Below are 23,712 nucleotides of genomic sequence, written 5' to 3'. Positions count from 1 at the left end.
CTAGATCCATAGATTGTCAGTATTTAAAAGAACAAACGAAAAACAACTGAGCTTGATGGGCAGAACACAAGGGGACTAAATGCATACTTTGTTTTTCCGGGTGTTCCCATGTCAAGAAGTCATATTTTCTCTTTGGCTTAATGAGCAAAAGTTTATTCAAAATTACAGACAACATTTACTTGGTTCCTGTGTTTATAGAAATAGAATCGAGGTTTCTATGCATATATGGAATTTTGAGGAGATGAATATAATGCCACAAGGAACAAGAAGCTTGGAAGATAATTTAATCCAAAGTTTCAACATACCGTTACTTTTGCAACTTTGTATACTCCATAGAGCAGAGTAAAATCCACAGGGCTCCATGAAGCTGGGGAATCCAAGTCAATTTATTGCATTATTTACCTTGATATAGTTGCTACAAAGCAGTGGAAAGCTTTTGAGGTTCTTCAATAACAGAACTCAGTTCAAAATGAAATACTTTCAAGAAACAGTCTTATTTCTTTATAAAATGTAGACCAATAAGCTCAAATTCAGAAAGGTACTCTAAGATAACTGGCTATGAATTAGGTTATAGAAGTTTCAGGTAATTGTTACGTGAATGTTTTTTCCATTAATCCACTTTAAAATCACTATGATTAAATGATTGTACTATTTCTTTCTTTTGGCTGAAAGATACAGAAACCATGATCCAATGATTTGAACCTTTCTCGTTTGAGCTCATTATTAACAAACATTCCCAGTGCTATTAGCCAATTAACCCATTATTTAAACACACTCTGACTTTTCAAAACATTTTAAGATATACTGGATCTTGTGCCATCATGAAAATCCTTCTCCTCAAAATTTGTTTGGTGAGTTTTCCCCTGGTTAAAACGTCAGCATTTGGGGAACTATGAACTTGAGGGAGGGGGTTCAGCGTGTCTGTTACAGCTCTTACAGATAGACACTGTCTAGGCACAGCAGGCATGTTGATATGAATGACTGCTTGATTTGAGTTCACAGGGGTTCATATTTTTCTTGCTTTTCATTTACATTATTTCATATCCTGAATATTAGAGTTTAGGCTTACACATCCTTCAGTTTCTTAGCACGGCTCGCTTAATCTGAGCTTTTGAACTTCAGATGAACTTGGGCTGAGGTTTCGAATCTGTAATGAAACCTGAAACTAGGCAAGTTTCCCCTAATTTCAGTCTAATTGTTGAAGTCTTCATAACTTCAGGGCATAGGAAGCATGTGTGTGGCACATTTTAGAAATTACTGATTTTTTTTAAAGGCAAGTTCTGCTCTGTGTACAACAACCGACACCTTGGACATAGCTCTTCTGCAGTTGCAGGACCGGAAATCCTCAGGAATCCTTCCCCGGCGCCACCGCCTCCCACCCCTGGCCACACAGCATGTGTGATCTTAGTTCCCCGACCAGGGATCGAACCCCCGCCCCCTGCGTTGGAAGCACAGAGTCTTAACCACTGGACCACAAGGGAAATCCCAGGAATTCTTTCTCGTCCCACTTCCCAGGCCCTAGTTTTCCTTGTGTACCTTAGTCCTTAGTTTAGCAAGTTCCTCCTCTAAACTTTTAATGTGTTCCTCCAGCGTGGCCTTGTCTTGCTGGGCTTTCTGACTGGCTTGGCTTCGTGCTTCTTCAATCATCCTTTCATACCACTTTTCCATCTGGGTGGAAACAGCCTCAAAGAAATAGTGGGTGAGCTCCAGCGCTTGGGAGGTGTCTCGAATGTGAGGGGCAGTCTGCTTGCCACCTGCTGCTGGTGGCGGCTGCCCGCAGGTGGTGCTGGGTGCTGGGTGCTGGCCTAGGTGCCTCGTCTGCCCACTTTTCCCAGACTTCTTGGTTTGGGTGCCTCTGTCAACACAGGGCCCAGCCTGTGGGTTGCATTTGGCTGCCTCTTTCAAGGGTAACGAGGCTGTCTGGACCTTGACATTCCTCAGTCGGGAGCCTGTACAATCCGAGGAAGACAGCTCCTGCTGGGGTCTGTGGGTGGCTGTGGAGCTGAGGGCCTTTTCCTTGGGCCTGGCCACCTGGGGGGAGCTGTCAGAGGCTGCTGCTGGACCGGCAGTCCCCACTGACTGTTCCACACCTGTGGAGGACTCACAAGTGGAGGGTGTGGATTTAGTCTTGGAGGCCCCAGAATCTCCAGAAAGCTTCAGCTCCAGATTCTGAATCTTTAACATGCACCAAGTTTTTAGTTCATCCACCAAGGACATCTGCCGTTTCTCTCCCTCGTGCTTCTCTGAGTCCGAGTGCTGCTACAGGTGATTCAGGCACTCCTTCCTCTCTGCTGAGAGTCGCTCGACCATCAGCTGGTCCAGAACCCACATTTGGTGCTGGGTCTTATTCTCCATGTGTCCCAGCTTCGTGTTCATCTTATCCTGAACCAACACCAGCTCTGCTTTGATCTCCTCCACAGTTGCCTCCAACTGATTCTCCAGCTTGTTGATCAGGGATTCACATCGAGAGCCATTTATTGGTGCCTGCATCACTTTACTGCCCTTGCCCCGGTACAGCGTGTAGAGCTGGTATGCTCTGAACTCATGGGGGATGGGGGTAAACAGCGATGCCTGGGCCTCTTTTTAGGGTCATTGTGAGTGCGCGAGTTCTTCTGCTGTCAGGGCTGCTTGTGTGCTGGTGGGGTGGAGTCAGAAAACGCTGACACATTGGGCCTTGACTTTTTCTGCCTGTTATCCTTTGCTCTGGGCTCTGGGGAGGTGGACAGGAAATCTCTGGACTCTTCTTTTCTGGGTACAGCCTGTTCACTGCTATGGGTGTCTCCTGCTGAGACACTTCCCTGGGGCACTTTAGTGAGGAGGAGAGCAACTCTTGGATTATTGTGGTAGCAGGCAGTCTCCAGTGGAGTCCGGCCTGCATTATTGACAATGGTCCCATCTGCTCCAGCTTCCACTAAGATTTTAACCACCTTCTTGTGATTTAAGGCAGCAGCAATATAAAGTGCTGTGTCTCCAGCATCGTCCTGGACATCGAGATCACAGCCAGCCTTCAGCAAGATCTGGACCACAGAAAGATGGCCCTTATTGGCAGCAAGATGCAGGGAGTCCAGCCATGCTTGGTAACGGCTACCTTGGCGCCCTTGTTAATGAGCTGAAACACATTCTCCGCCTCGCCTTTGTACGCAGCTATGAGCAGGCATTCTGAAAGCCTGGAGACCGCATCCTGCTGGCTCATGACTTAGGAGAGAAAGACGTTTTCGGGGAAGTGGTAGACAAGTTCCTTTGGCTCAAGGTGATGCCACAGGTCCAGGCAGGTACCCGCGGGTAAAGATTCTCCGATCATTGGAAGGTGTCTTCATCACTATGCCAGCTTTGGGGCCTCTGCAGTCAGGATGCCCGCGACTCCAAGATCATATTGTTTTCTAATATTTGCTTTGTCTCTGGCTCTCATTAGAGTATAAGCTTCTGGGGGATGAGGTGCTAAATGAACATGTGATTTCAAATGAGTAAAAATGCTTGTCAACTTCTTCATCAATCAGCAATCCATATACAGGCCTCTTTGGCTTATTCCTGAAGCCTCAGGGGTGTTTCAGGGATCTAGGGTCTAAAAATCTATAGATCCTCTTCTAAACTTGAGGCCTATTTTAAAGAAAATCATCCTCTAAGAGCCCTCTAAACAAACACATTCTCTTGCAAGTTCAGCAGAAAGAAGGATAAGAAAAATATAAAATTACCTGAGGTCATGTCAACTATATTAATATCTAAAGACCAAAGCTCATGTGCAGTTTCTGCCTCAAAGAGTTAGTGCAGATGTGAAAACAGAGAAGTTCTTTAATGTCACCTGATGGCAAAAGGTAGAGCCAGGATTTAGACCCATTCAGTTGGCTTCAGAGTAATTTGACTAATGTTGAAAGGCATTGAATAATGAGATATTGAATAATATCCTTTGAACTGAGAAGTAACTTTCAGACCAAAAAACGAAGCAGGCAACTCCATAAAGTGCAATTATGAAGTTTATTGTGGGTAACTTACATACAGGCAGGATCAGGCAGACAAGGATCCAGAGGCATTTGTGGCTGCATGCCCATCTGCCAAAAGGAGTGCTGGGCACTGTGAAGAGGCCAAAGCTAAAAATACAATCTGACTACCAGGGAGAAGTATGTCTGGTACTAAATGGAACTAAATTGGAACTCATGACCAATAACCATCTTCATCAGCAAAAGACATTCTTTCTGTTTTCATATCAGATGAAGGCAAGTGTAAAAGTTGATTGGAAATTTATCTGGCTTGGGGGCATTCTTTGTGAGTAAGTCACCCAGAAAGGGGAGAGTGGTAGGACTGCAAGTCTAAGATGAAGCTGTAAAATGGAGTCAGTGATGGTATGTGCAAGTCAAAACAGCCCTTATACTTTACCTTTTGGCTCACAAATATCCCCAAGAGTACTATAACATAATTATTTATCAACTATGAATGCTCAAAAAAGAGTAGTTAAAATCCTAAGCAGTTTTATCAGAAAAGAGAGGACAGAGGAGCAATAATATTTAGGGTCAGACCACCGTCTGAATGCCAGGCTTTTAGGCAAAGGCCACTTCCATCCAGATGTGCACTCTCCTTCCCAGGCTGAACTGGGCCAGACCATGTCTCTAGGTTTGGTTCATGAATAAATCAACTTCTGAGGCAGGGTAGTTTGTTTGCGTTGGCATTCACTACAAAATCCATTTACAGACTAAATCAAGAGACCATTTTCAGGATAAAGGTGTGAATGGATGAATGAGCAGCATTTTTATTTCTGGTCTATTTTATAGTTTCTATTAACATATAGGGCTTCACCTCCTACAACTCTTCCTGCTGTTCCCTAAAACTGAAATGTCACATTGCCTAGAAGAACGTTGCTGAATAAACATAGTAAAGTTAAAAGGCAGAAAGCTATTATGTACCTTTACATAATAGTTAATTTTAAATGTTTGGCTGGGACATTTTCTGGAAGGACACATTTCTTTTCAATTATTTATTAGTGAATATTCAATTTTATTATTTTAAGGAAAATGATAATAACTGATAAGGAAGTTTTATTATCGTAACTTACTTTTGAATAAAACTACTACACTATTGTCCCCAGTTGGAATAAAACTATGGGTATATGAATAATTGTTACCCTCCTCTCTTTGTATTGCCTTATTTGACACCACTTTGCTCCACACATTTTGGTATTATTTGACAAGATGAAGATTGTTTGATTTTAATAGTTTTGAAATGTGGGAGCTTCATAGCAGGAGTAAAATAATGACTTTTAGATTTTATTACACTCAATAGATTACAATGGTGAAAGAGACTGCATACTTAAAATTCTGGGCTGACTACCACAAACATGAAAACCGAAGCCTGGAGCTCAGTCTCATGGTCAAGACTATTTGATTCATGTTTAGGAATTGCTATCGTTTTTATAATAAGTGAAAAGTAAAAAATTACAAAGAAAAATGGTTATGAAGAATTAGAATTCATAAAATACCAAATATTTAACTTCTAAGTCCTGTGAATATTCCGTTTTGAAATTAACTAATAAACCGTTAAGTTTAGTATTTTATTTGTAAATGGCCCTTGTCTAACTCCTCGGCATCATTCAACTATTGATAATGTATGAGATGGATCATCATACTTACATTATTATTCAGCTCATATTATACACATAAGCAAACTACGGTTTCACCTATTGGTGTTTTGTATTCACTAAGAGTTTGAGTCACTCTGATATCCTGGAACACATTTTTTACATATAGTGTGATAGCGATATTTTTCATATTTATTGCAGGCTCCCCTAAACACATAGAAAGAATTGTGATGGGGTGGTTTGGCTCCTAAATTACGTTAACATTGTCGAATGTAGGACTGTCTAGAGAATTAAAGAAGTGACATGTTTTGTAGATATTAAAATTTTAGGTACTGTTTTAACAATTTTTTAACTCTATGAAAAAATGCCTTTAATGAAGACATAAGACTGCAATGACAAAACTATTCTTGAGGGCGATGGAAATATTCAGGTACTTATATAGCCCTTAGTTTAAATTACTTATAAAGCCACTAAAATTTTATTTAGAGCAGAGGTAATTGATTTTATAGGGTAGCCTGTTGACAGTCAATTGTTATCATTTGTAAACCTAAGGTAAAATTTCACATTAGCAATGTACCATGTCTTTAGGCTAACAATATTGCCTTTCATAGCACATTTTAATACAAATCAGGTACAGGTAGGCTATCTTTTGTCAGGAAAATAGATCCTATGTATGAAGTCCCGATTATTTATTTTAGTAATGTCAATTTTGTATACCCAAGTTATAAATGACCTTTCACTGAGGGATTAATTATCTTATGCTTTGGCATTTTTGTGTTTGTATCTATTTTCCTCTGTTACTACTAAATGCTGATGGCTGCCTGCTTTGGTTCAATATTCCTGTAAGAATGTGACAGAGAACAGCCTAGTACAAAGCTAAATGACATATTAGTATCCTGATAAGAATAAGCAGCATATTGGCTAAGGGCTAGGGACACAACAGGATTCTTTGCGATTTGTGGCATTTAGAATATATGAACTATAGTGAAACAGGGACATCTGGTGTAGAATAAGGATGCAAAACTTAGAGCAGAAACAAGAAAGACCAAGGTGCCTTGAAATTATACTTAGATGCACTTAAGTTTTGTGTATATCACTGCATATAAATTTTGCTCCCAAGAACATTACACTCAATTTTATGTATGCATTCTAAAGTATATGGAAATACATGAATACATCAAAATACATACTTCATGTATATGAAAAACATCAAAATATGATGACTGAAGAATGACAGATATATCACAGTTTGAAGAATGATAGGTGGAGCATGAAGCAAACATATCGGAATCTGACCATTATAGAAGAGGTGGAGGGTATATGGTATATACACTAAGTGATTATTTTAACTTTTCTGTATCTTTGGAAATTTTCATAGTAAAACATGTGGAAAAAATGTAAAGATTACACTTAGGAATAAAACAAACTGTTGAGAATACAAATATTTAGTCGAGAATACAAATATTTAATCAAGAATACTAAAAATAGGTATAACTCATGTATTCCACAGAAAACCCTTTCTTTCTTTTCTTTTTTACATTTTTGAGTGTTTTATTTATATCAAACTGGATAAAATGTGTGTATTTCTCAGACAGAAAAGACATGTCAAGGTAGAAATGAACCTTTCAACTATTCATGGTACACAAGTACACTGGGGAGATTGTAAAAGTGCAGATTCTGATTCAGTAGTACTGGTGGGCTTGAATTCCATTTTTTTAACAAGCTCTTTTTTTTTTTTTACATCTTTATTGGAGTATAATTGCTTTACAATGGTGTGTTAGTTTCTGCTTTATAACAAAGTGAATCAGTTATACATATACATAGGTTCCCATATCTCTTCCCTCTTGCGTCTCCCTCCCCCCAACACTCCCTATCCCACCCCTCCAGGCGGTCACAAAGCACCCAGCTGATCTCCCTGTGCTATGCGGCTGCTTCCCACTAGCTATCTACCTTATGTTTGGTAGTGCATATATGTCCATGCCTCTGTCTCGCTTTGTCACAGCTTCCCCTTCCCCTTCCCCATATCCTCAAGTCCATTCTCTAGTAGGTCTGTGTCTTTATTCCTGTCTTACCCTAGGTTCTCCATGACATTTTTTTTCCTGAAATTCCATATATATGTGTTAGCATACTGTATTTGTCTTTCTCTTTCTGACTTACTACACTCTGTATGACAGACTCTAGGTCCATCCACCTCATTACAAATAGCTCAATTTCGTTTCTTTTTATGGCTGAGTATTATTCCATTGTATATATGTGCCACATGTTCTTTATCCATTCATCTGATGATGGACACTTAGGTTGTTTCCATCTCCGGGCTATTGTAAATAGAGCTGCAATGAACATTTTGGAACATGACTCTTTTTGAATTATGTTTTTCTCAGGGTATATGCCCCGTAGTGGGATTTCTGGGTCATATGGTAGTTCTATTTGTAGTTTTTTAAGGAAACTCCATACTGTTCTCCACAGTGGCTATATCAATTTACATTCCCACCAACAGTGCAAGAGGGTTCCCTTTTCTCCACACCCTCTCCAGCATTTATTGTTTCTAGATTTTTTGATGATGGCCATTCTGACTGGTGTGAGATGATATCTAATTGTAGTTTTGATTTGCATTTCTCTAATGATTAATGATGTTGAGCATTCTTTCATGTGTTAGTTGGCAGTCTGTATATCTTCTTGGAGAAATGTCTATTTAGGTCTTCTGCCCATTTTTGGATTGGGTTCTTTGTTGTTTTGTTATTGAGCTGCATGAGCTGCTTATAAATTTTGGAGATTAATCCTTTGTCAGTTGCTTCATTTGCAAATATTTTCTCCCATTCTGAGTGTTGTCTATTTGTCTTGTTTACGGTTTCCTTTGCTGTGCAAAAGCTTTGAAGTTTTATTAGGTCCCATTTGTTTATTTTTGTTTTTATTTCCATTTCTCTATGAGGTGGGTCAAAAAGGATCTTCCTGTGATTTATGTCAGAGTGTTCTGCCTATGTTTTCCTCTAAGAGTTTGATAGTGTGTGGCCTTACATTTAGCTCTTTAATCCATTTTGAGCTTATTTTTGTGTATGGTGTTAGGGAGTGATCTAATCTCATACTTTTACATGTACCTATCCAGTTTTCCCAGCACCACTTATTGAAGAGGCTGTCCTTTCTCCACTGTACATTCCTGCCTCCTTTATCAAAGATAAGGTGACCATATGTGCCTGGGTTTATCTCTCGGCTTTTATCCTGTTCCAGTGATCTATATTTCTGTTTTTGTGCCAGTACCACACTGTCTTGATTACTGTAGCTTTGTAGTATAGTCTGAAGTCTGGGAGCCTGATTTCTCCAGCTCCATTTTTCATTCTCAAGATTGCTTTGGCTATTCGGGGTCTTTTGTGTTTCCATACAAATTGCGAAATTTTTTGTTCTAGTTCTGTGAAAAATGCCAGTGGTAGTTTGATAGGGATTGCATTGAATCTGTACATTGCTTTGGGTAGTAGAGTCATTTTCATAATGTTAATTCTTCCAATCCAAGAACATGGTATATCTCTCCATCTGTTTATATTATCTTTACTTTCTTTCATCAGTGTCTTATAATTTTCTGCATACAGGTCTTTTGTCTCCTTAGTTAGGTTTATTCCTAGATATTTTATTCTTTTTGTTGCAATGGTAAATGGGAGTGTTTTCTTGATTTCCCTTTCAGATTTTTCATCATTAGTGTATAGGAATGCCAGAGATTTTTGTGCATTAATTTTGTATCCTGCTACTTTACCACATTCATTGATTAGCTCTAGTAGATTTCTGGTAGCATCTTTAGGATTCTCTATGTATAGTATCATGTCATCTGCAAACAGTGACAGCTTTACTTCTTCTTTTCCGATTTGGATTCCTTTTATTTCCTTTTCTTCTCTGATTGTTGTGGCTAAAACTTCCAAAACTATGTTGAATAAGAGTGGTGAGAGCGGGCAACCTTGTCTTGCTCCTGATCTTAGTGGAAATGCTTTCAATTTTTTACCATTGAGGACGATGTTGGCTGTGGGTTTGTCATATATGGCCTTTATTATGTTGAGGGAAGTTCCCTCTATGCCTACTTTCTGCCTGGTTTTTATCATAAATGGGTTTTGAATTTTGTCGCAAGCTTTCTCTGCATCTATTGAGATGATCATATGGTTTTTCTCCTTCAATTTGTTAATATGGTGTATCACATTGATTGATTTGCATATATTAAAGAATCCTTGAATTCCTGGAATAAACCCCACTTGATCATGGTGTATGATCCTTTTAATGTGCTTTTGTATTCTGTTTTGTATTCTGTTTGCAAGTATTTTGAAGATTTTTGCATCTATGTTCATCAGTGATATGGGCCTGTAATTTTCTTGCTTTGTGACATCCTTGTCTGGTTTTGGTATCAAGGTGATGGTGGCCTTGTAGAATGAGTTTGGGAGTGTTCCTCCCTCTGCTATATTTTGGAAGAGTTTGAGAAGGATAGGTGTTAGCTGTTCTCTAAATGTTTGATAGAATTCACCTGTGAAGCCATCTTGTCCTGAGCTTTTGTTTGTTGGAAGATCTTTAATCACAGTTTCAATTTCAGTGCTTGTAATTGGTCTGTTCATATTTTCTATTTCTTCCTGATTCAGTCTTGGCATGCTGTGCATTTCTAAGAATTTGTCCATTTCTTCCAGGTTGTCCAGTTTATTTGCATAGAGTTTCTTGTAGTAACCTCTCATGATCTTTTGTATTTCTGCAGTGTCTTTTGTTACTTCTCCTTTTTCATTTCTAATTCTATTGATTTGAGTCTTCTCCCTTTTTTTCTTGATGTGTCTGGCTAATGGTTTATCATTTTGTTTATCTTCTCAAAGAACCAGTTTTTAGTTTTATTGATCTGTGCTATCATTTCCTTCATTTCTTTTTCATTTATTTCTTATCTGATTTTTATAATTTCTTTCCTTCTGCTAACTTTGGGTTTTTTTTTGTTCTTCTTTCTCTAATTGCTTTAGGTGCAAGGTTAGGTTGTTTATTCGAGATGTTTCCTGTTTCTTAAGGTAGGATTGTATTGCTATAAACTTCCCTCTTAGAACTGCTTTTGCTGCATCCCATAGATTTTGGGTCATCGTGTCTCCGTTGTCATTTGTTTCTAGGTATTTTATTTCCTCTTTGATTTCTTCAGTGATCACTTTGTTATTAAGTAGTGTATTGTTTAGCTTCCATGTGTTTGTATTTTTTACAGATCTTTTCCTGTAATTGATATCTAGTCTCATAGCATTGTGGTCGGAAAATATAGTTGATACAATTTCAATTTTCTTAAATTTACCAAGGTTTGATTTGTGACCCAAGATATGATCTATCCTGGAGAATGTTCCATGAGCACTTGAGAAAAATGTGTATTCTGTTGTTTTTGGATGGAATGTCCTATAAATATCAATTAAGTCCTTCTTGTTTAATGTATCATTTAAAGCTTGTGTTTCCTTATTTATTTTCATTTTGGATGATCTGTCCATTTGTGAAAGTGGGGTGTTAAAGTCCCCTACTATGAATGTGTTACTGTCGATTTCCCGTTTTATGGCTGTTAGTATTTGCCTTATGTATTGAGGTGCTCCTATGTTGGGTGCATAAATATTTACAATTCTTATATCTTCTTCTTAGATCAATCCCTTGATCATTATGTAGTGTCCTTCTTTGTCTCTTCTAATAGTCTTTATTTTAAAGTCTATATTGTCTGATATGAGAAGTGCTACTCCAGCTTTCTTTTGGTTTCCATTTGCATGGAATATCTTTTTCCATCCCCTCACTTTCAGTCTGTATGTGTCTCTAGGTCTGAAGTGGGTCTCTTGTAGACAGCAAATATGTGCATCTTGGTTTTGTATCCATTCAGCCAGTCTGTGTCTTTTGGTGGTAGCATTTAATCCATTTATATTTAAGGTAATTATCGATATGTATGTTCCTATTCCCATTTTCTAAATTGTTTTGGGTTCGTTATTATAGGTCTTTTCCTTCTCTTGTGTTTCTTGTCTAGAGAAGTTCCTTGAGCATTTGTTGTAAAGCTGGTTTGGTGGTGCTGAACTCTCTCAGCTTTTGCTTGTCTGTAAATGTTTTAATTTCTGCATCAAATCTGAATGAGATCTTTGCTGGGTAGAGTAATCTTGGTTGCAGGTTTTTCTCCTTCATCACTTTAAATATGTCCTGCCAGTCCTTTCTGGCTTGCAGAGTTTCTGCTGAAAGATCAGCTGTTAACCTTATGGGGATTCCCTTGTGTGGTATTTGTTGCTTTTCCCTTGCTGCTTTTAATATGTTTTCTTTGTATTTAAATTTTGACAGTTTGATTAATATCTGTCTTGGTGCATTTCTCCTTGGATTTATCCTGTATGGGTAGCCTCTCTGCTAATGGGTGGGGTTGTGTTCCTGTCTTGCTAGTTGTTTGGCATAGGATGTCCAGCACTGTAGCTTGCTGGCGTTGAGTGAAGCTGGGTGCTGGTGTTGAGATGGAGTTCTCTGGGAGATTTTTGCCATTTGATATTACGTGGAGCTGGGAGGTCTCTTGTGGACCAGTGTCCTGAAGTTGGCTCTCCCACCTCAGAGGCACAGCACTGACTCCTGGCTGCAGCACCAAGAGCCTTTGATCCACACAGCTCAGAATAAAAGGGAGAAAAAGTAGAAAGAAATAATTAGTAGAAGTAGAAAGAAAGAAAGAAAGAAAGGAGGGAGGGAGGGAGGAAGGAGGTAGGGAAGGAAGGAAAAAAAGAAAGAAAGAAGATAAAGTAAGATAAAATATAATAAAGTTATTAAAATAAAAAAATTATTAAGAAAAAAATGAAAATAAACATGGACGGATAGAACCCTCGGACAAATGGTGGAAGCACAGCTATACAGACAAAATCTCACACAGAAGCATACACATACACACTCACAAAAAGAGGAAAAGGGGAAAAAATCATAAATCTTGCTCTCAAAGTCCACCTCCTCAATTTGGAATGATTTGTTGTCTATTCATGTATTCCACAGATGCAGGGTACATCAAGTTGATTGTGGAGCTTTTATCTGCTGCTTCTGAGGCTGCTGGGAGAGATTTCCCTTTCTCTTCTTTGTTCTCACAGCTCCCAGGAGCTCAGCTTTGGATTTGGCCCCGCCTCTGCATGTAGGTCGCCGGAGGGCGTCTGTTCTTCACTCAGACAGGACGGGGTTAAAGAAGCCGCTGATTCGGGGGCTCTGGCTCACTCAGGCCGGGGGGAGGGAGGGGCATGGAGTGCGGGGTGAGCCTGCGGCGGCAGAGGCCAGCGTGATGTTGCACCAGCCTGAGGCCCGCAGTGCATTCTCCCGGGGGAGTTGTCCCTGGATCCTGGGACCCTGGCAGTGGCGGGCTGCACAGGCTCCCCAGAAGGGTGGTGTGGATAGTGACCTGTGCTTGTACACAGGCTTCTTGGTGGCGGCAGCAGCAGCCTTAGCGTGTCATGCCCGTCTCTGGGGTTCGCGCTTTTAGCCGCGGCTCGCACCCGTCTCTGGAGTTCCTTTAAGCAGCACTCTTAAACCCCTCTCCTCGCGCACCAGGAAACAAAGAGGGAAGGAAAAGTCTCTTGCCTCTTCGGCAGGTCCAGACTTTTCCCCGGACTCCTTCCCGGCCACCCGTGCCACACTAACCCCCTGCAGTCTGTGTTCACACCGCCAACCCCAGTCCTCTCCCGGCGCTCCAACTGAAGCCCGAGCCTCAACTCCCAGCCCCACCCACCCCGGCAGGTGAGCAGACAAGCTTCTCAGGCTGGTGAGTGCCGGTCGGCACCAATCCTCTGTGCGGGAATCTCTCCCTGCTTTGCCCTCCACACCCCTGTTGCTGTGCTCTCCTCTGTGGCTCCGAAGCTTCCCCCCTCCGCCACCCGCAGTCTCCGCCCACAAAGGGGCTTCCTAGTATATGGAAACGTTTCCTCCTTCACGGCTCCCTCCCACTGGTGCAGGTCCCGTCCCTATCCTTTTGTCTCTGTTTATTCTTGTTTCTTTTGCCCTACCCAGGTACGTGGGGGGTTTCTTGCCTTTTGGGAGGTCTGAGGCCTTCTGCCAGCGTTCAGTAGGTGTTCTGTAGGAGTTGTTTCACATGTAGATGTATTTATGGTGTATCTGTGGGGAGGAAGGTGATCTCCGTGTCTTACTCTTCCGCCATCTTCCCTTCCATCTTTCTTTTTTAAGATAAAAATTGTTTACTACTTTTTCTTTTCAACATGAATATGTTTTTCTCTTAGCTGTTGTTTTATCTTCTCACATTACTTAGTAAACTAAGATTATGCTGTTATTGCTTATCTGCCATTAATATCCCATGTGCTTTTCTGCATTAAGAGCTAGAATGAATATAAAAGATAGATGAAAAAGCTGTACTTTTTTGTCTATGAGTGAAAAAATATACTTAAATTTGAGAACTCTTTGAGAGTTTAGACTTTACAGTAAATTCTTAAAATGACTTAAGTTGTTCTATATCATGTCAAAGTATAGTTTCTGGAATTACAAGCATCTGGAACTTCAAAGAATGGTTTAATAATGATTTTGTGGCAATATGTTAGACCTTAAATAGCTTTACTTCAAAGCAAATCCTTGCTGAAAAGGCCTAACACTTTATTAAATTTTAATGTAATTCTTAATGCTATTATTTTTTGCTCAAATTTCCATACTTCAGAACAGACATGAGCAAAAGAGTTTGGATTTAGACAGCTTTCTCTGAGTGATTGAAGGAAGTCAGCTTTGTGCTCAGCACACTTAAAACTTTTACATTTCATAATCTTTTAGCATCTTTAATATTTAGACCACATCTAGGGAATCTAATATTCAATCACTGAATTAGATACCCCTTAAATATTTCCTTTGTAACCCTATAATAATTGTGAGAGTAAACATAAATTAATAAAAGTTGCTAAAAATAGGATTTGAAATTTCATCTATTTTCCTTTTTAATTGACATTCTTTTTAAGATCACCTGACATTCTTTTTAAGATCATTGTTCCATAACGGAGAAGTCTTTGAAAATATCAGTTTGGATCCTGGTGGTCAAACAGAAAAATGCGTATATTAGTAGGAACAATGATTGAATGTTATATTTTGAAAATATCTAGAAATCAATAAAATTGCTGTGCTTTTATTACCATATTTTACATGATATAATACATAATATAACATGGAGTTCCTCTCATTTATCTAATAATTATTGGCATATAAAATATAAAGTTAGACAACTCTAAATACTTGCCTCAGAAGTTTATGTGCCCTTTGAAAATTTTGGAAATGAATTCTGAGATTCCTCATTTAGATAATGATTTCAATGTAATTATTTACTATTTCAGATTATTGTGAATATTAATTAATATGGAACTTATAAGCACAGATGTAAGTGCATAATTAAAAGTGTAGACTTCAAACCACACTGCTGGATTTAAATATTGGCTTCACCACTTTTCAGCTGTGTGACCTGAACAATTTACTTAATTTCTTTTTTTCTCAGTTTTTATAAACTAGGCATGATAATAATAGCACCTACCTCATAGAGTTGTCATAATGATTGAATTAATTAATATATGTGAAACTCCTAGATTAGTACCTGGGAAATGAGCCCTCTATAATTTTGGCATTACATATAACACATTTATATATTATATAATTATGTAAAATATATATAATATTTAGCTGTATGTGTCAATTGTCTGGCACATAGTAAGCAGTCAGTATAGTACTATGTTTTTCTTGAGATTATATTTTACAAACTTGAATATTTACCTCTTCATGTCTTTTTTGAGAGCGTTTGAGGGTAGAAAAGATACAAAGTAAAATTAACCCTTGAAAATGTATTAAGTAGTGTTTACTAGTATACTCTACTTTTTCAAGAATGATGACCCTTGGGGTACCATGTGTCTTAAGAGCAATATTTTAATATATGATACTTATTGAACATGAATAGGGGTAACTTATATAGTTAAAGAAATGGTATCCCTGAGAAAATGAATATTAAAATGAGCCATATATGAAGAGTAGAAATAAGCTGGGCAAAATATGACGGGGGGATCTTCCTAGCAGAGAGAAGAGCACATATAAAGGATCTATGAGTGGATTAGGGAGTCTGTTGGGACTTGGCTGACTCTTTTTTTTTTTTTTTTTTGCGGTACACGGGCCTCTAACTGCTGTGGCCTCTCCCGTTGCGGAGCACAGGCTCAGGACGCGCAGGCTCAGCAGCCATGGCTCACGGGCCTAGCTGCTCCGCGGCATGTGGAATCTTCCCAGACTGGGGCACGAACCCGTGTCCCCTGCATCGGCAGGCGGACTCTCAACCACTGTGCCACCAGGGAAGCCCTGGCTGACATTTTAAAACTCCATCAGAATTATTTTTTAAAATTTAAATACAATGAAAACGTTATTGGTTTTGAGACTGAGATTGCAGGGATATATATTTCCCTCCAATTATAATAAAACTCAATGCACTTCACTCCGTAAACAAGCAGAATTTTTAAAGGATCCCGAAAAACTGATTCTAAAATTGATAAGCAATTATACCGCCTCGCCGCCGCTTCCCTTCGTCGGAGCGGCAGCTCGTCCGCCCGCCTGCCCGGCTCGAGGCCCGCGGGGAGCGCGGCGCAGTCCCTTGGCCCGCGGAGGGGCGGCCCCCCAGCCTCTTCGCAGAGCCCATGGACGACCAGGAAGGGGAGCGGCCCAGATGGCGCGTCCTTGGCCCCGCAAGTACAAGGCGGGCGACCTCGTCTTCGGCAAGATGAAGGGCTACCCGCACTGGCCGGCCCGGATTGAGGAACTCCCAGAGGGAGCTGTGAAGCCTCCAGCAAATACGTATCCTATCTTCTTTTTTGTCATCCATGAAACTGCATTTCTAGGTCCCAAAGACCTTTTCCCTTATAAGGAATACGAAGACAAGTTTGGGAAGTCAAACAAACGGAAAGGATTTAATGAAGGATTGTGGGAAATAGAAAATAACCCAGCAGTAAAGTTTGTTGGGTACCAGGCAATTCAGCAACAGAACTCTTCAGAAACCGAGGGAGAAGGCGGGAATACTGCATGCAGGGGCAAGCAGTGAGGAAGAAGGTGATAGAGTAGAAGAAGATGGAAAAGGCAAAAGAAAGAATGAAAAAGCACGCTCAAAACGGAAAAAGTCATACACTTCAAAGAAATCCTCTAAACAGTCCCGGTAATCTCCAGGAGATGAAGATGACAAGGACTGCAAAGAAGAATAAAATAAAAGGAGCTCTGAGGGTGGAGATGCCGGCAATGACACAAGAAACACAACTTCAGACTTGTAAAAAACCAGTGAAGGGACCTAACTACCATAATGAATGCTGCATATTAAGAAAACCACAAGAAGGTTATACGTTTGGTTGTCTAATATTCTTGGATTTGATATGAACCAACACACAGTCCTTGTTGTCATTGACAGAACCCCAGTTTGTATGTACATTATTCACATTCCTCTCTGTTTCGTTTGGGGGGAAAAAGACATTTTAGCCTTTTTTAAGATTATTGATTTAATTTCATGTTATTTGGTTGCATGAAGTTGCCCTTAACCACTAAGGATTATCCAGATTTTTGCACAAGCTTATACAAGTCTAGGATCCTTTATCAAGGCAGTTATGTTCATCACTCTCCTGCCTTTTCTCCACCATCACCAAACAAACACTAAGTTAAATATAAATTAGCATTTTTTAAAATGACCACTCAATATAATGCTTAAGGGATTTCCTCTCTGTGACAGAACCCAGGAACCAATTCCTAGATACATAATGTTGGCATACTGAAGATGAACTTAAAATTGTTCTTCAGTTTTGAGGCCATGTGTAAAGTTTAATCATATTGTAAAATATCTATTCCATATTAGAAATAGCTAGTTGACAACGTATACTTCTCAAAACTCATGTTGTTAATGTACACAAACTCAGTTTCTATATGTGAAGTTAGTGAGTCTTTTGTGTTACTCCAAAACAAGGCAATGGTTTATTTTTTCCCAATCTCAGTACAATTTGAGCTAATTACTCAAGTTTGATACTTTACATTTTAAAGCTGGAATCAGCAGTAGCCCTTTGGGAAGTAAGACAAAGCATTGACTTTTAAATATAGACTAAAAATGATCTGTTGTTTTCTTTTGGAACTAGAATTAGAATAATTAATACTCATCCACAAACCATTATTATGTGTACATTATTGTTGCAATTGTGATAATAGAAAATTTTATTTATTTTTATGCCAGCTTGTATTGTGAGAACACATTTAGTTAGTTTGGGTTTTATCAGTCCTGTTATGCTTGTCCTTGGAACATCTTTCGCGTATTCAAGGTTTGTAGTTGAAAACTTTACTGTAAAAAAAATCAAAAACAAAAAAAGTATTGTTTTTACAGAATAAATTTATTGGAATGTATACTGGGAGTAAGGTTTGAGGTTGTAAACAACTAGGTGAGTGTAATTTGGCTTCATATATGTAATGTAAGGTATTAGTGTAATTCATATATTAAAGCAAAAATTGTTTACAGCAAGTTGACAATAGAATCAAATGCAGGTAAGGGTTTTCTTTTTCTTTTTTTCTTTAAACACTCTATGGGTTTTAGGGTTTTTTTAAACACTGCAAGGAGAGAGAGAAATTGGCTACATGATTGCTTGCACGTCTAAGATACTTACCAGTTCGGTGGACCCTAAATTCACACACTTGCATTGATTTGGACCCCATTTTCTTTTGGTTTTCTTATTTTGGTGAAGAGCTAGTAAATAACATGAATGAAAAACATGAGTGGCTCTAAAAGCTTAGGGCCGTTGATGATGATGATGGTAGTGGTGGTGGTGGTGATGATGGCAGCTGAGGGCGTGAAAGCGCCTGTCCATTTACCACTCCCGGGCTCTGAGGAGGTGACTGGATTTTTGGTCTGTTTCTCTTACTTAGCAAATATTGATTTTCCTCTGTTATACCCACTCACACTTCCAAATATGAAAAGTTCATTAAAAGATCATAGGAATGCCAATCCAGTTCTTTTTCCTTAAAAGTTACTTTTTAAATTTTGAATATTTCAATTTAAAAGTAATGAAATTTAATTAATTCATCAAAAATCCTCTTCATTGCTCACACTAAAACATGAGAATGTAGATGACATTTTGAATTGGAACATATAAGTGACAGATTTTTAAAACAAAATGTGTAAAGACTAGAGAACTTTTTCTGAAAAAAAAATATACAAAATGTTTCAAATTTAATAAGATTTGTCTTCATAAAGGACCAAAAATAATTTATTAAAAATATACACAGAAATACAATAGAAACATTTCCAGTCACCAGTAAAATAAGGGTAATGATAAAGTTATAGATCCCTCCTTAGCTATTTAGACTCAAAAAAAGTTCAGTAAAAGCAATTTTTGAAACAGCAGTAAATAATATACTTTCTTTGGGAAAATATTTTTCAAACAACACTTTTAAATATTCTGACAATTTGTCTTTTATATTGAGGTTGATAATGAAACATATAGATCTTATATGCAAAAATATTTCTCCATCTGTATTTGCTATTTTAAAATTTTTAATATGCATAGACCATTTTCACTTTTGAATAGTTTCCTTTTCATGCTCACTATTATAGGAGCTAAATTGTAATTTTTCACTTATATTTAATGTGTGCAAACAGAATATTGAGATAGGTGGTCAAGTTTATTCACAAATAACTTGAAATATATTTCTTTAAAAAAGCTTTCTGAATAACTTCAATTTTCCTTCAAAAAAAGAAAATTTATCCACATAATTCCTATGATAGCTCACATATATAGTATGGAACAAGAATTTATGTATTCTTAAATGTTCCTGTATGGGAAGAGAGTGGAATGGGACCAAATACTGGTACCAAAATAACAAAAGTCAGTAATCTAGAGAGAAAGAACATAAAATAATGCTTTTATTCAGCTTTTTCATCTGCCTTTGTTTTTATGAATAATTTGTTTTTATGAAGAACTCTGGCTTGCAGATACAGTGATAGGCCGAGAGCTGAGGAAGAACTCCATATGCTATGTTTAATGCTAAAAAAAGGATTTTTGCTTCTTCAGGGACTCTGTAGACATAAGCAGTTCTAGCATGAAGAGAAGCACCGATGTGAGAAGATTGAGACTGTCGCATTAAAAAAAAAAAGACGGGTAAGCATGAATTTTGGGTTTAGTTGGATGCACGATGAATTCTGAATGACTCATTCAGACCATGCTCCTGTGCCCTCAAAACCAGGACTTTCAAACAATCCATCGTCTTCAATAATTCATTGAATTTAAGGCCAGTCTTGACATAACTGTTCAAATAAAGTAAACCTTCTTTAGCATGTCTTTATCAGGCCAGCTGTTTTTTTTAACCCATCTAGTGCCCCCATACCAAACAGTAGTGGCTCAATTTAACAAAAAAATCTGAATAAAATCTGCTTTTTCCTGATTTGCATTCTGGAGATATCCTATATAGGAACTCAGTTGTGGCTCACAAAATGTGTTCCAATAAAAATGAAGCAAGTACAGAGTTTAGACAGCTAAAATATTTTTAGCATAACTATTTAAAGAGAAGCACTGAGGGAGGACCTCAGCTTCATTTATCAGTTCTTTCACTACTGCTTGGAGCAAGAGGTCAAAGCCCTTCATTATACATTTGTTTGTTTATTTATTCATGTATTTGTTTTTTTATGCAACTTAAAAAATACTAAGGGTTGTTTTGTAAGGTAAGGTGGGGTAGGGATTTGGTTGCTCTTTATAAAATGACAAATGTAAATGCAGGCAACCTTTTCAAATCAAATTATTTAGAAGTATGGCTTGTCAGCATAATCTGAGTTTACAAAACAGAAAGGCAAGCACTTCCCATTTGTACTTAGATTACTTGTTGAGAACATGAATTCAGAATGTGCCAGTTGGTCTTTTTTGATACTTTTCATAAGCACAGGGGAAAACTATTAGAAAAGTCTTCTGTGAAAGTATTTCCTCAGGATCCTTGTATCATTACAAAATGCAACCCTGGAGTCTGCATTTCATATCTTACTGAAATTCAAGATATACACAAATAAAGGATTGGGAATCTAAATATAATAAGTGGTGACTTAGTTCATCAGGATCAAAGTGAAGAGACAGAAGATACTATAAAGAAGGCACAGAAGTAACGAGAATGAAAACTAAATAATTTACTTTAAATACATATGAGTTATCTTACATTTCCTTCCATATGAAATCAGTTTATTCTGCTAAGTGGTTAACAGATAAAAGTGTTACTTAGCACTTGACTTTACTATGATGATAAAAGGACAAGTTTTCATAAGCAGTATATATACAGATTGTATCAGTGACAGATTTTAACAGGTTCCATTTTTACAAGTTACTGATACATTCTGGGGGCCTCTGGTAGTTTTGCTACTTTCTGGAGATAGAAATTAAATTAGTGTGGCGTGTTGCCAAGGATGCAGGGACCAACGCCAATGCCTATGCAGGAATCATCTGCATTGTGATCTGTGAGGCACTGAGAGGGCTCTGCCCTCAAACACACCTCCCCTGGGGCACATGCCCAAGCAGAACCCAGCAAATGTTAAGCATTTCATCTCTGGGCTATGAAGACAAAAGACCTTGAGAGTAAAGGGCATTTGACAGGCTGCCCTGGGGAGCTGCTCTTGTGGACATTCCAGGAACACTGAACAGGAACTTGGCCCCCATCACTATTTTCTCCTAGGACCTATTTTGAATAACAATATTATTCTGAATATATAACCAAACTTTTTCTTCTGGACGAGAGGCCAGATTTGAACCATGGTTTTCAGAAATGTGCATTTGGTGTCTGTCTTTATAGACACTTATACACATCTCAAAAATCCCCAAATTTGGGGAAATGGGAACCACAGTTTGAGAGAATAATATGAGTAATCATGCCTACTTGCATAGGGAACCTGCTAAAATGTCTGATTTCACAGGCTTTTTTGCTGCACTAACCAATGCAGTTAATACCTCATTTTCACAAACAGCCAACTCATGGCAACATTAAAAAATGATTGTGTCCTTAGATTAGATTATAAGCCCACAGAGCAGGTACTGTGTCTGATGTTTTGTGTGACACCTATCACATTGTTAGAGCTCAATAAACGTTCAACAGTAAAAAAAAAAAAAAAAAAAAGCAATTATAAAGGTCCATGAATTGACAAAACTGTTGTAAAAAATATACCGTGGGGTGGGGTTGAGGGAATGAAGTCTGCTCCACCAGATATTTAAGAAACACTACAAAGCTATAGCAATAAAACTGTGCAGTGTTGATGCAGAGACAGTGAGCCTCTTGGAACATAATAAAGAGCCCAGAAAATGAAGTATTTTGGAACCTTGATATAGATATGTCTGTGATGTCACATAGCAGTGGAAAAGAGCTGATAAAGAAAAATAAAATTAGCAGTCTATCACCAACCACATGAAACAAAAGTCTATATTACTTTGATTATGAAATAAAGCAATAAAATCAATAGAAGAAAACATATAGGAATACCTTTATCAAAGGATCAAGAAAGATAAGAAGATCCTCAAAGCCCAATATTAAATTATGTATGTATATATTATACTATGTATATTTATATGTGTAAATGGACTAAATCAAAATAATTTGTCATCACTGAAATATACTGACAAAATTAATAGAAGCATTCATTGCAATATGGAAAACAAAACAATAACACAAAAGAATACATAAAATATAAGTGAATTACTTTAAAGGAGACCCAGTTGAAAACTATAAGAAAATGAATAATCATTTTTTGTGAGTGAAAACTCATACAGCTAACAATATATAGAGAGATATATAATCTCACCAGTAGGCAGAAAAATACAAATTAAAGTCTCAGAGAGATACCACCTTACACCTAACAAATTGATAAGTATTAGAATATTGAATATTAATTCTCTATGGTATATATAATTAGGAAGCTATTTTGTAGAACTATTTTTCTACAACATTATTAGTGAAACTAATTATGGTATTAAAATTTTTCTGGGTAACAATTAACCTCAAAAATCTCACAGAATATTTATTTTTGTCTACATATTTGCAGTTCTAGTTTGGCTGATCTCAGCTGGGTTTGGCTGGGCCCTGTTGGTCTCTGACTTCTAGTTGGGATTATGTCGACTCCACATGATATCATCTTGGAGCTCAGGCTGAAGGAGCAGCTGCTCTCTGAGGCATATTCTTTTCAGGGTGTATCTTAGGAGCGCAAGAGGTAAAGAAAAATCATGCAAGCACATTGGAGCTTCTGCTTCCATCTTGGACACTAAAATCCCATTAGAGTTTCTAGCTACATGACTAATTCAAATGTCAGTGGTGTAAGGGAATATATTCTACTGGAATGGAAGGCACTGCAAGGTCACGTGGCCATGAGCAGGAGTAAATAATTCTGTAACAGGAGTAGAGAACTGGGTGTAGTAATCCAGTATTTCACATTCACTGTATTCACACCCTACCACCATCAAGCCAACATAAATTCTCAGGGAATCATATGTAGAAATGTGTGTCATTACACTGTATCTTCAACTGATTCTTCTCAAAGGCTGTGATAAGGGCTTGAGTGAAACTGATTAATTTGGGAAGTGATCCAGGGTATCTGGAAAAAATGAGTAGGAAGATTTTGACAGGGAAGTAAGAAAAAACAGCAAGGTATGTTTTATGGAGCTAGGAACATCTGTGGATGAGTAGAGGTGAATTCTCTTGGTGCCCAACTGAGGAAACATTGAGATTATACTTCAGAGTTGGCCTCTGCAAGCTAGATTCTGGTCACTAATTCAGTCCACCTGTTGAGGGTAATTCATGGGTGTTAATTCCCCACAATTCCTGACTGAGTAAGCTTCCTTTGCTTCCCCTAAAGCAGAAAACAGAAAGAATGTATTTACATATCTTTTTCTTTTCTTTTCTTAAACATCTTTATTGGAGTATAATTGCTTTACAATGTTGTATTAGTTTCTGCTTTATAACAAAGTGAATCAGTTATACATATACATACATACATATACTTATCTTTTTCTTGATGTGGGATGCATCTTGTATGCATGGGGACTTTAAATGCCAGCTGTAGGTGAGGTCACAGGTAGCCCAATGAATGTACCCTGCCATGCAGAAAGCTGTGGCTATGCATTGCTTATGATAGTAATGTATTAAATATATCTTATTCTTCCATCAGTAAAGGAATGTAAAAGTAGAAC

At 38.1% G+C, this 23,712-nt stretch overlaps 2 pseudogenes; one reads left to right on the top strand and one right to left on the bottom strand.

Moving 5' to 3' along the window:
• Nucleotides 1-909: 909 nt before the first annotated feature.
• On the bottom strand, nt 910-3,481 carry LOC111175226 (ankyrin repeat domain-containing protein 6 pseudogene; annotated as a pseudogene).
• A 12,715-nt stretch (nt 3,482-16,196) lies between these two features.
• Nucleotides 16,197-19,002, top strand: LOC149749294 (hepatoma-derived growth factor-related protein 3 pseudogene; annotated as a pseudogene).
• Nucleotides 19,003-23,712: the final 4,710 nt, after the last annotated feature.

This window comes from Delphinapterus leucas, chromosome 4 (assembly GCF_059928025.1).
Source record: "Delphinapterus leucas isolate spDelLeu-1000000601 "Yukka" chromosome 4, BTC_Dleu_Yukka2, whole genome shotgun sequence".
NCBI lineage: Eukaryota > Metazoa > Chordata > Mammalia > Artiodactyla > Monodontidae > Delphinapterus > Delphinapterus leucas.
The sequence above is the reverse complement of the archived record's forward strand: the minus strand, read 5'-3'. Positions and strand labels throughout refer to the sequence as shown.